The 12,353-nt window shown below is 39.1% G+C and overlaps 2 protein-coding genes and 1 pseudogene across 5 annotated transcripts in view; 1 reads left to right on the top strand and 2 right to left on the bottom strand.

Annotated features, from left to right (window-relative positions):
- COL8A1 (collagen type VIII alpha 1 chain) overlaps positions 1-12,353 on the bottom strand; it is a 157,604-nt gene that overhangs the window by 53,726 nt on the left and 91,525 nt on the right. For all 4 annotated transcript variants that reach the window (XM_059064849.2, XM_067034826.1, XM_059064851.2 and 1 more), the window contains one exon: positions 2,146-2,265. The gene's annotated coding sequence lies outside the window, so the exon portion shown is untranslated. The remainder of the gene's footprint in view (positions 1-2,145; positions 2,266-12,353) is intronic.
- Positions 6,458-7,290, bottom strand: LOC131757420 (mitochondrial fission regulator 1-like pseudogene; annotated as a pseudogene).
- DCBLD2 (discoidin, CUB and LCCL domain containing 2) overlaps positions 6,473-12,353 on the top strand; it is an 856,719-nt gene continuing 850,838 nt past the window's right edge. Inside the window, exon 1 of the mRNA XM_067034824.1 lies at positions 6,473-6,786. The gene's annotated coding sequence lies outside the window, so the exon portion shown is untranslated. The remainder of the gene's footprint in view (positions 6,787-12,353) is intronic.

A 12,353-nucleotide genomic window follows, 5' to 3' on the forward strand; every position in this document is an offset into this window, starting at 1 on the left:
AAGCCAAGTTCATTTTCATTGAGAAGACATGCATTCAAGTTCTTTGTTCCCTTTCAGTCAAAATTCCTCCTTAAAAATGACTTTCATCTGGTCATTTTTTACTAGAAAACTATCAGAATATAAGCTTCAGTTCTATCTGAATTGACTATGTTGAATAAATATAATTTTTATTTTCACTTGCTGAATCATTGCTGTTGACCATTGAATGAAATCGTTTATTGAACAACCTTTACATTTTCTTGCTTTTGCACCCTAGTTTAAAAACAAAGTTTAATTTTTTAAAAGTTCAATAAAATGTATTTTTGATATTTCTATCATAACTTTAAAAGTAATTCCTTTCCTCTGCTCTATAATAACCACCTTCTGCATTTTTATGATTTAGTTTAACATTATTATTGTAATTTTTTACTGGGTGAGCCCATCAGTGCCCTTGGCAGCAAGATTTTGTTACAAGAAATCCAGAAGCAGCTGAGCTTTAGTTGGCTGCAACAGTTATACAGTTTCTCTGGATTGAGTTCAGAACCTTACCCTGACATTATGAATGTAACACACGTCATACATCCTCCTTCAGCTTCTCCAAAATATGTGATTGGCTTGAGTTCTATAACCTGTTGCTTAAATGAACATATATTTTTTAACTCAGTGGTTTTGCATTATAAATATTTCATTTGGTTAACATCTGGCCTTGATGGAATTAGTGGTGCCTGTAGTAAAATGTGATACATTAGGAAAATGAATAATGTATTTGCATTTCTCCAGGAACTCTGAATGGCTTCATTCTAGACAGGATGTGGTCATGTGCATTAACTATAGGGCTACATGCTGTGTTTTTCTTTTTGTTCAAGTTCACCTCCAGCAAGAACACAAAAATCTGAGGAATCTTAACTATTCATTCTTTCAATTACAAAATAAAATTAAATAGACTATAAAAAGCCATTGTACTATTAAATATTAGGAAACATTGAGTTGTGTGTCCAGAAGTCACACTTAAGACCAGGCAAGGGTAACATGCATAAGATGGCTGTGGATACTATGAGATAATGTCTACTCGTCAGAAATGGATGCTATTTTTTTCTGTCGAAGTTCAAAAGTTAATGTTGTACTTTATATTTTACTTGCTTCTACTGAGAGATCTGTTAAGGAATAAAAGAAATTCTGGCATGCTGTTATTATTTTTCACTGTTGATATATTAAATATTGTATATGAATGAAACCATATACATTATATCATGTTCTGTTTCATACATCCTAGATTGTCTTTAGGAAAATTTATTACATGGCACTTCAGTCATCTGAAAGGAATCATTTCTTTTTTTTTTTTAACATCTTTATTGGAGTATAATTGCTTTACAATGGTGTGTTAGTTTCTGCTTTATAACAAAGTGAATCAACTATATGTATACATATAACCCCATATCTCCTCCCTCTTGGCGTCTCCCTCCCACCCTCCCTATCCCACCACTCTAGGTGGTCACAAAGCACTGAGCTGATCTCCCTGTGCTATGCGGCTGCTTCCCACTAGCTATCTATTTTACATTTGGTAGTATAGGAATCATTTTTTCATTACAACTCATAAAACTGTAAAGTATCAGCCAGAAAAAAAATTGGCCCAATTAAGAGAAATTTGATAATGGTAGAAAAGCACATACAGACATGACTGAGAGATGATAAGATTATTTTAATTTTCCCATTTGCACTGGAATTATTTATTTTACAAATCTCCAGATCTTTTATTACTTAAAACCCTCTGCTGAATTATGAAAAGAAGCTTAAGTTAGCAATTTTCCTCTGCAAAATCTAGCTTCTAGCATCTGGTGAACACTTGGATATCTAGTCAGGTCCTATGGCAATGATTATTTTAAGACTATTCAACATGCCTGGGCTTAAAAATCAGCTCGAATCACACTCTGCACATGTATTTTACTCTCAGGGATTTAAAAACCTGGCATTAGTAGCGATGGTCTCAAGGCTTTTGCAGTGGAGATGAAGTTGGGAGATAGGCCCTGCAGGCAGGCCGGGTACCCCAGGGTCTGCCAACAGCCCCTGTCTCCCGAACAGCGACAGTGAGTTCCGCCGCCGCAGCCGCCGCGCCTGTGGACCACCGGCCACCAGGCCACCGCGCCCTCCATGGCTTCTCACACTTACATATAGACTCGGCCCGCCTGCGGAATCGAGGACTACCGTCCTTGCTTGTGCCTTCCTGTGGCACGTCTGGGGCTGGTTTCTGTCTCTTCACCCGACGCTACTCCACTTCCGGAACAGCTTCTGAAGTAGAAAAAAAAGAGGATACTTTTACTCAATTGGAAAGACAACAAGAAGCTGGATTATTATCAAAGTGTATTGTTTTCGGATCATGGGAGAAATTACATTACAGCAATGTATAAAGACACACTTCAATAAAAGATGCTGTTATTGACCGAAATGTAAATGCACATTTAGTTGATATTAGAGGTCTTTGTATGCTGATTAGGAGAGAGAATAATTTTTTGTATTTCTGTGTATGCAAATATGCACTTATTTATTTTTACACATATACTATATGTAGCTTTTGTCCAAATAAACCTTTTTTTAGTATACAGTTATTGCTTTTCATGGTTATATTATGTGCTAGGTTCCCATTAATTTAATTTCCATTAATACGGGTTACAGATTATTTAGAAAGGATGTGGGCAGTTGCTAACAGAGGAAGGAAATTTATGAGGAAGTAATACCTCAGGGAGAAAAGTTAGGTTTATTTAAGAGAAGTGATCTCTGCCATCAACACATTTCCATCCAATTTGCATACAGTAGTATTCAAGTTAGAAATTATTCTCTATTATGTATCAAATCAGGTCTGGTAGAGCTTTAATTCAGCAACTTTCAGGTTTTTGTCTGAGATTTTGATGTAATTTAGTTAAACGTGCTTTATAAACCATGTGTAATTTAGACTTTTTATGAGTCATATGGGACTTCTCTCCATTTAAACCGAATTTCAGAAATTTAACTCTGTGTTTTGCATAATAGATAGTCTATTTTGTTTTGGTATATTTCACAGAGACTTGTTTAGGAAATATTATTTATATTTGTTGTTCAAAAAAGATTTAAACAGGGAAGCTTTAGACACTTAGATAAATAAAAAGATTTGAAAGCCAGGATTGGTCGATTAGGAAATAAGTGCAGAATTGGGTATCTGATTTAGAATTCCTGCAATGTGATATAAGTGATATATTCTAGAACAGTACTATTCAGTAAAACTTTCTGTGATAAAGGAAATGTTCTCGTTTTGCACTGTTTAAGATGGTAGCCACTAGCCACAAATGGCTATTTAAGCACTTCAAATGTGGCTAGTACATTTGAGGAATTGAATTTTTAGTTTTATTTAATTTTAATTAATTTGGATTTAAATATCCACTTGTGGGTAATGGCTACTATATTGGAGAGTATAGTTCTGGACTTTACCTGTATTCTGTGTTCAACACAAAATGAAGAACTATTTGAATGGTTCTAGCTGCTGAATGTCTATAAAACACGAGTGTACTCAAAACACAAGGCCCAACCTCTGACATGTGTACTCGGGCCCGAAGGGTGGACCCAGCACCATTCTGAGCTTTGGCTCAACTTGTGGATATTCAGACATAAATAAAGTTTGGGCTAACCATAGGTGATTTGAGAACGTTTTGTCTCTGGAAAGCCATGGAATCTCAAATGATCTCTCGTAATAAAGTTCAGATGGTAAATGGACTCAAGGGCTTGACTTTTCCAGTCCATTGCTCATGTGCTATGAATAGCAGGTAGTGGAAACAGATATGGAGGAGATGCTGCACACATAGCTGCCTCCATGAAAAAGAAACTCTCCAGATTCAGACTAGATCACAGGAACAGGCTGGTAAATACTTTTTGTGCCTCTACCCAAATCATTCTTCACTAAATATTCATTGAGCGCTACTATGTGCAAGGCACAATGCTTAGTGCTGGAGATAAAATGTTGGAAAAAAACAAAAAAGATATGACCCCCGCCCTCATGGTGATTAATTGCATTAGACAGTAAGATTTTTTCCAATGTTTTCTTCCTCCAATTTTTTTTTCTGGATATGGTGAAAATAAAATAGGAGAAAGATACACAGGATAAATAGAAACACTGAAGATCATGATTATGTGTGTGTCATACATCTTATTCAATTTAGTTCTTTCTGCACAGCTTTCACAGTTCCATAATCAGAAGACAAAACCAGTTTTTGAAATGCACTATTGGAAACAGAGAACATAACTGAAAAGATCTCAGCTTAAATTTTTAGAACATGAGATGACCATCATCATTTAGCATTTATTGAGTTTTTACAATATATGTTTACAAGTTCTTTCCTCTCTATTAGCCAGAAGAATGTCCTTTAAAATAATTACTAATTAAATGCTGTTATAAGAGGACACCTTTTTGCTTTGTCATTCAGAACACTGTAAGAAAGAGTGCTACAATCACATTTATGAAATGAATCAAATTTTTCAATATGTGAGCACCATCGCAACACCTGATGGGAACTACTAGCTACGCAGACCAAATGTAGCTCATTGCATTGCAGTTCATTTTGGAAGAATGAACCAGAAATGTGGCAAAGTACGAAGCAAGAACTATTTAGTCACACTTCTTTTTTTTCCCCTCCACACAGCAACTATATAATTATTTTTTTTGAAGATTTTTTGGTTTTGACGTGGACCATTTTTTAAGTCTTTATTGAATTTGTTACAATATTGCTTCTGTTTTTATGTTTTGTTTTTTTGGCCACAAGGCATGTGGGAGCTTAGCTCCCCCAGTGCAGGGGGTGTGAGATCGAACCCACAGCCCCTGTGTTGGAAGGTGAAGTCTTAACCACTGGACCACCAGGGAAGTCCCAGCAACTATATAATTAAATGTATGGCTAACCTGAATTTTTAGATGAGTTTTCCAATGTATCACTGATGGAAATTTAAAGATGAAAAGGATTAAGAATTATATTAAATGAATGCAGCCAGAATACATAGTACTTAAAGTAGCTAAAGGCCATAAAGTCATTTCTCCCAATATAGTAACTGATAATGTCCTTGATTTTGTAGACACACACTTTGAAAATATTTTTTAAAAATGAATTACAAAGCAATGGAAGAAATCACAAAGAAGAAGAAAGAGATTAATGTAAGTACTTAAAAACCAGTTGCTTACTAAAAACATTATAAACAACTTAAAAGGTGAAGTGGAATTTGTTTTATTCTTTAAAATGTTTTGTACCCAATGGAAGTTTGAAAACATAGCCACAAATTCTTTGACCCTCCTCTGTGTTCCCTCCCATTGAATCTGGAAGGGCTTGTGACTGCTTTGACCCATAGAGCACAGTGGAGGTGACACTATGTAACTTCTGAGTCTGGGTCATAAAAGGCCAGGAAGTTGCTGCCTTGTTTCTGGAATATTGTCTTGGAATTCTGAGGCTCCAATTAAGAAGTCTGAGTACCCTGAGGCCACCGTGCAGAAGCAGCCACATTTAGGTGCTCCAGCTGGCAATTCCAGCCAAGCTCAGCCTTCCTTCTATCCCTGCCATGGCACTAAGCATGCAAGTAAAGCCATTAGAGGCCCTTCAGATCAGCCAATCTACCAGGTGAATAAGCCATGAGAGAGATAAAGCTCCCAGCTGAGACCCATAAAATTGTGAGATACAATAAAACGTTGGTTGTTTTAAAGCCACTACATTTTGATGTGGCTTGTTATTCAGCAACAGAAAACTGGAGCATACGTGCTTGTACGTGTGATATTTTTACAATAAAAATTTAAAAATTGAATGTAAAAGTCACTCTGGGAATTTGTCTGCAAAAATTGACAAAGACAGTCTTAATACCCTTCCCAGAGAAAGAGCTCTTACAGATCAACAAGAAAAAAATACTAACATCATTTTAAAGAATGAGCACTTATATGAACATAAAATTCACAAAAGAAAAAAAGGCTAAAAACCATGTAAAAAATGTTCAGTCTCATTAGTAAGTAAAGGAAATGTGAATTAAACAATTGAATTAAAATTTTGGTTATCAAACTGGCAAAGATAAAAAAAAATTAAATGTTGGTTAGGGTAAAGTGGGAGTATACATTGCCCAAACTTTATGGAAAATAAATTAATACTGCATGTCCAGAGTTTAATACAATAAAGCTGGTCATTCACTTAGGACCTGTTTTCACCCAGGGACAAGAAAAAAACAGAAATTTCTATCTCACCCTTTAAACTGGGACATTCCAACCTATACAATTAGCTGCAACATGTCTCAGCTCAAAACAGGCCTTAGCTTCTGCTAAGTTTGAAATGTGGAAAACATATAATGCAGCTCTTCTCTTTTAGTCCAAGCTTTTGGCAAGACTGTTGCAGAAGATTTCTAATTGAGAGGCAGAAACATCTGCCGTGAGGAAGGCAGCTATTGAAGGAATTCCAGGAGCAGGAGACTGAGTTTGCAGAGCTCAGTGCCATCAGTTTCCTTTTCTACTGATATCTTCTTCCTTCAGAGTAAACTCAGAGATAAGGAAGGCAGGGTCTTCCTCCTTCAATAAACTCGGGTTCAGATCTTGGCTCTTGCTTCATCCGGTGAAAGTCCTTCAGGATGTCCATCATGTCTGCAAAGATGCTGGCCTGGGACAGAGAGACACAGTAGCTTTGTGTTCTGGTTTGCAAATATCAGGGCTGGCAGAACAAATCAGGAGGACTGATGGAAGCTCAGGGAGTCTACCTGGGTCTCCTCGGCTATGTCACTAACGGCGAAAGAAGTTGTAGCGTGGAATGAAGATCCAAAGCAAGGTAAGTGGGGAGAGACCTTTGAACTTTCTGGAGATAAGAAATCTGTCGTTAATGAAGCCGAAACTGCATCAGCCGCCACGAGTTTAGCAATCTGTCTGCGCAAGGTGGCGCAGCTCATCCTGCAGCTCCGTAGGCGGCTTAGGGCCGGCAGGGCTTCTTCGAGGCCAGGAGCCTCTCCTCCATCTCCCGCAGGCAGGGCCCTGAGGCATTGCGCTGCATGACAATCAGAGGGCTGGGCTTCCAGGGGCTCCTCAGGGGCCGTGTATGCTCCTGACCCGGGCAGAAGGTTCTGCTTCATCTATAGCATCCAGGCGATGTGAGCCAGGGTAGGGACTCGGGGCACAGCCCTCAGACCCAGGTCAGAGATGTTGGGCAGCGCCTCCAAGGATTCCGGGGGACATGGCTTCAACCACAGGTTGGTACCCATCCTTCTCACTACACTTTGAACAGCCCCGTGTGGCTTGTTTTGCCAGACTGAGACGGTCACATTGGCTTCCATTCCGCACATTTCAACTGGCTGCTGCACTCGAAGGACAAGGCGGCCACAGGGCAGCTCTGGGGGCTCGGGTAGGCTGGAGGCTGACTCTTTCTTTCAGGCCGTCTCAAGGAACACCAGACTTCTCCTCAGAGCCCCGCTCTGGCCTCACTCCCCTCACGGCCCCTCCTACCACAGCGGCGCCCAGACTCAACCGCCCTCACTTCCCCTCCACATTTCCTTATGAACAACTCTTCCATGTTTCCAGTTGCATTAAAAATGTATCTACTAGGGGCTTCCCTGGTGGCGCAGTGGTTGAGAGTCCGCCTGCCGATGCAGGGGACGCGGGTTCGTGTCCCGGTCCGAGAGGATCCCACATGCCGCGGAGCGGCTGGGCCCGTGAGCCATGGCCGCTGAGCCTGCGCGTCCGGAGCCTGTGCTCCGAAACGGGAGAGGCCACAGCAGTGAGAGGGCCCCGTACCGCAAAAAAAAAAAAAAAAAAAAAAAAAAAAAGTATCTACTCTTGCTCCACTCTCTTCACAGCAGATGCGGTGAACTTTGAAACAGTAAGTCAGATCATGCCATTTACCCACTTAACAGCCCCTCTCTCACATCCAATAGCGCCCCATAGCACTTAGATGGAACCTAAATTGCTTTCCCAGCTTCCAGGACCCGTATGATTCTTACTTTGCCTACCTCCCGATTTTGCCCCCTCTCCCCCTTGCCCTTTATTCTCCAGTCACACTGGCCTTCTCCTTATGGGAAACATCGTGCTTGTCTCCTCTTTCAGGCCTCTGCTCTTCCTGTGCCTGGAATGCTCTTCCTCCAGAACCCTGCATGGCTGGGCTCTTCACTATTTAAATCTCAACTTACATGTCACTTCCTCAGAGAGCTTTTTCTTGACCATCTGATCTAAAGTCAGCCACTCATTTTCATGTATCTCTAATCTAATTCTCTTTCATCACACAGTAGCCCTTATACGTTCCCTACTTAATCATACATTTTATTCATTCGTACATTCATTCAACACCAACCCTTCCTATCTCCCTACTCTTCCTCGAGAGCAGGGAACTTGTTTGTTTTGTTCACTGTAACATCCCTTGCAATTGGAACAAGGATGGGCACGTGGTAGTTGATCCAGAAATATTTCCTGGATGCCTTGCAAATACTTTTTGTGCTTTTGAAACAAAACCAGACATTGTAAGCTATGTGGACATTTTTCAAAGCTTTGGTAGTTCTGATTAAAGTACATTGCTTCAATTTCAAAAAAAGAAAAACCCACAAACAAAATCACAACAATGTAAAATTATTTCAGTAGTGTGATGAGAGCTCCACTGTCAAATCAGATGCTTTCAAAACTAGACCACCAGTCAACAGGCTCTTTGCTTTGAATTGAAGACTGTGCACCTCCCACCAATATTTTTCGTACTGCTGAACATGTGATTTATTTACTGGGTAAGGAGCAAACCTTAGTGAAAGACTCCCTTTTCAGCTCTGAAAGTGCTGAAAACAGGGTTTCATCTTTTGAGGCTGGTTTAAAACAAACCTCTGGAATGGGGAGATGTCTTAATTGCCCCACTGAGTAGATGAGAGTTAAAGCTGTTCCTCTTGGTGTCATTCACTCTGGAACTGCAGGAACCTCAGTGGCTGGGTCTCAGTGGCCAACTATGACCACAAGATTCTACAGTAATGACATCTGTTTCTATAAAATTCATGAGAAAAAGCTGAATTGCTATTTATAGATATGCCACACCATTTCAGAAATGATATAACATTCAGACACTCAGGCTCAAGTTTTGATATGTTCCAACATAAGGCTATGTTGTGTCCCCACCAATTGTGAACTTCCACCGCAGCCAGGCAGGCCGCATTCTTATGATTCTTGAAGGGATGGGAAATACACATTTATTAAACACATCCTTTGGGACAGTCTCTTTGCTAATTGTGTCATCTGTACGGTCTTGTTTTATCCTTAAAACTGTGCAACAAGTGAGTAAAGGTCATCAGAAGACAGATCTTATTCTCTCATACAATATTAAAGAAGATTGGTCAGTTAGGAATTAGCAAAACAAAGAAACTGCTTATTCTTATCTCACTGACATTATCCCAGGGTTTAGTTTCAAGTTTTTCAAAGGACACTATTTTACTGTACTGATTCATGGCAGTTGTCTGGAGCATGGAAAATGTTCATTGACTTAACAATGTTATTAAATTGTGCACAGATTTCCACAGGAACTGTGCATTTGAGTTGTTTAGAAATGCCAGGGCTTTAGAAGGACATTTAAGCGAGGTACCTTGAGGTTCCTGGAAGCTATTCTTACAGTCCCATGGAGTGGTGCATCTGATTTGGTTTCATTAATAATGTTTGGAGAGCCGGAACAAGGGGTGGGCAGGCCATTTCCCTTTCTCCACCCATCCGGAGGAACGCCTTCATCCTTCAGCTGATTTTTATAAAAACTTAAAGTTGTATGTCTCAGATAAAACTAGGATTGTGAAATTCCATATCTACTGAAACAGGGTTAATTCTGAATTAATGACTAAATCCTGATAAACTAGGAGAGAGGAAAAAAATCTAAGGTTGTACTAAGCCACTGCTGTGGGTCTGGACTGTGGATAACTGGCCTACTTTTAAGTACATTGCAGTTAGAGAGACACTCATTTTCCTTTATTTTTTAATTTATTTAAAAAAATTTTTGGCTGTGTTGGGTCTTTGTTGCTGTGTGTGGGCTTTTCTCTAGTTGTGGTGAGTGGGGGCTACTCTTCGTTGTGGTGCACAGGCTTCTCACTGTGGTGGCTTCTTTTGTTGTGGAGCACCGGCTGTAAGCATGTGGGCTTCAGTAGTTGTAGCACGTGGGCTCAGAAGTGTGGCTCGCGGGCTCTAGAGCACAGGCTCAGCAGTTGTGGCACATGGGCTTAGTTGCTCCACAGCATGTGGGATCTTCCTGGACCAGGGCTCGAACCCGTGTCCCCTGCATTGGCAGGCGGATTCTTAACCACTGCACCACCAAGGAAGCCCTCATTTTCCTTTATTTTTAAGAGCCATATTATGGTCACACAGTTCAAAGAAGCCAAGTATAAATGAACTGGTAGAAGAAAGGATTGAAAAGATCTAAAGATCTAAAGTATATCTGAAATTCCTACCTGCTTGGAATAAGGAAGGATGAAGTGAGAAATTAATTAACACTTCAATATGTGAATAAATTTGAGAAATAGTGACTTTAGTTTAGAAAACTGGAGAGCAGAAGCTTCAATTGTTGGAATCTAAAATTAGGCCTTCATAATGCAAGTTAAGAAGAGTTAATTGAGAGGAAGAAGTCAATAAGATTTTCATTCTAGGTACATCCTCCTGACACTTTTCCAGTTGCTAGAAATATATCAAACGTTTCCTAGAAGTTCCTCATCCTTGCTGAGAAATTGTAGCCCTTTTCAAATGAAACTGTTAGGTAACTTTCAGACAGGATAAAATAGTAAGAATATAATGGTTATTCAAGGTGTGGTCACAGGTCTTCTAAACAGAGTTCAGGAAAAAGACTAAGGCTATGTTTTTATATATATTCAAGGAGACTCTAATATGGAGTCTCTTTTCAGTTATCCAGATATTTTGCATTATACAGCAATGTTTAAATTGAACCAACAAGTACAAAGTAAGTGAATTCCTTTGTTTGGACTGACTATATTTTGACATCCTTGCATTTAATCACCTTAGCATTTGCGTTATGATCCATTAGTATATTCATCCATATAATTAAATAATTGAGTAATTGATTAATTAAACACTATACCTCATCTAAGATGACCTGTGAAGCAATTTGTTCTGAGCAAGTTTAAGAAAAATGCTTTGGGTGAGTAAAATTTGATTTGGTTTCACCTCCAGTTAAAAGTAGATTTATTCTTATTGAAGACTAATTGATGATACTGATTCAGTAACAGCTAACTAATTAAAATGATGCCCCCAAATAATCATTTTATATACCTTTGAAGTAAGTGTGAAAAATTTCAAGTGTATCTTAGTAGTCACTTGTCTGTGGAATAACTTTAATGCAGAACATGGTAGAAGGAAGCAGGAAGGAGAAAAAAATGTGCTGTGTGTGTTTGGGATATTGTCAATGTTCTGAAATACTCCAGAATCTTCACAGAGAAAGGCTGCAGCCAGACTCTCAGGACATCAGAATGTGATTGAGCTCCATTTTTGATGGGAAAATATTGATTTCAATGTTTTTGATGATAGTGGGTTTTTTTTGCACTTGAAAGTGATGGTTCCTCTTACCCCCATAACAATCAAACATATTGTCCATAATCCAAGGTCAAGTTGGATTTCCAGGGAGAGCCTTCACAAAAAAATTGCCCTAAATTAAGGCATAACCCAGTAGCAATAGTAATAGTTATTACTTATTGAGGATGTCTTACTTGACAAGTTCTGTGCTAAGTATATTTACATATATATTATATTATTTAATCCTTACCATGATTCTACAATAAAGCAATCTTCTTATATTTAAGATCCTTTAATAAAATGTTAAATGAACTCATACACACACATATGTACATTTTGAAGATAGAGCTTATGTTTTGCTCCCCTTTCTCTCCTCAGCACACAATGAGTGGCTCATAATTGGTACCTAGAAAATATTTGTTGAATTAAATGAAATGTCACTTCTTGTGCTTTTCCTGAGGGAAGGGTTTTTATCAATCATTTTGTCCTTTGATGTAACCCTGAAGACACTCAGGGAGGAATAGGCACTGGAAATTTTTAACCAGCTAAGAAATGTGGATCGACTTGTCTGTCCTCTTGGTTCACTGAGGAAGGCTGGAATAAAGTCAGGTTGAAGGGGGATTGTGGAGGGATTGGTGGGAAAGGAAAAATATTAATTCTGGTGAAAATATCTCGGTTGTAAACATAAAGAAATAAGAAAGTTGAGAGACTGTGAACTTGATAGTTTTCTGTGGAGTGTCTGAAATCTGACAGATGATGCTCTGAACTGAGAGCACCTGCAGGACTGGGCTTATACACAAGAGAAAGGAGGGTCATGGTGGTGGGCAAACTCCTAGATGAATGCAGTCTTACTTTCTGTGCAGTTCAGACCCTGGTTTATTAG

Source organism: Kogia breviceps, chromosome 5 (assembly GCF_026419965.1).
Source record: "Kogia breviceps isolate mKogBre1 chromosome 5, mKogBre1 haplotype 1, whole genome shotgun sequence".
In the NCBI taxonomy this organism is placed as follows: domain Eukaryota; kingdom Metazoa; phylum Chordata; class Mammalia; order Artiodactyla; family Physeteridae; genus Kogia; species Kogia breviceps.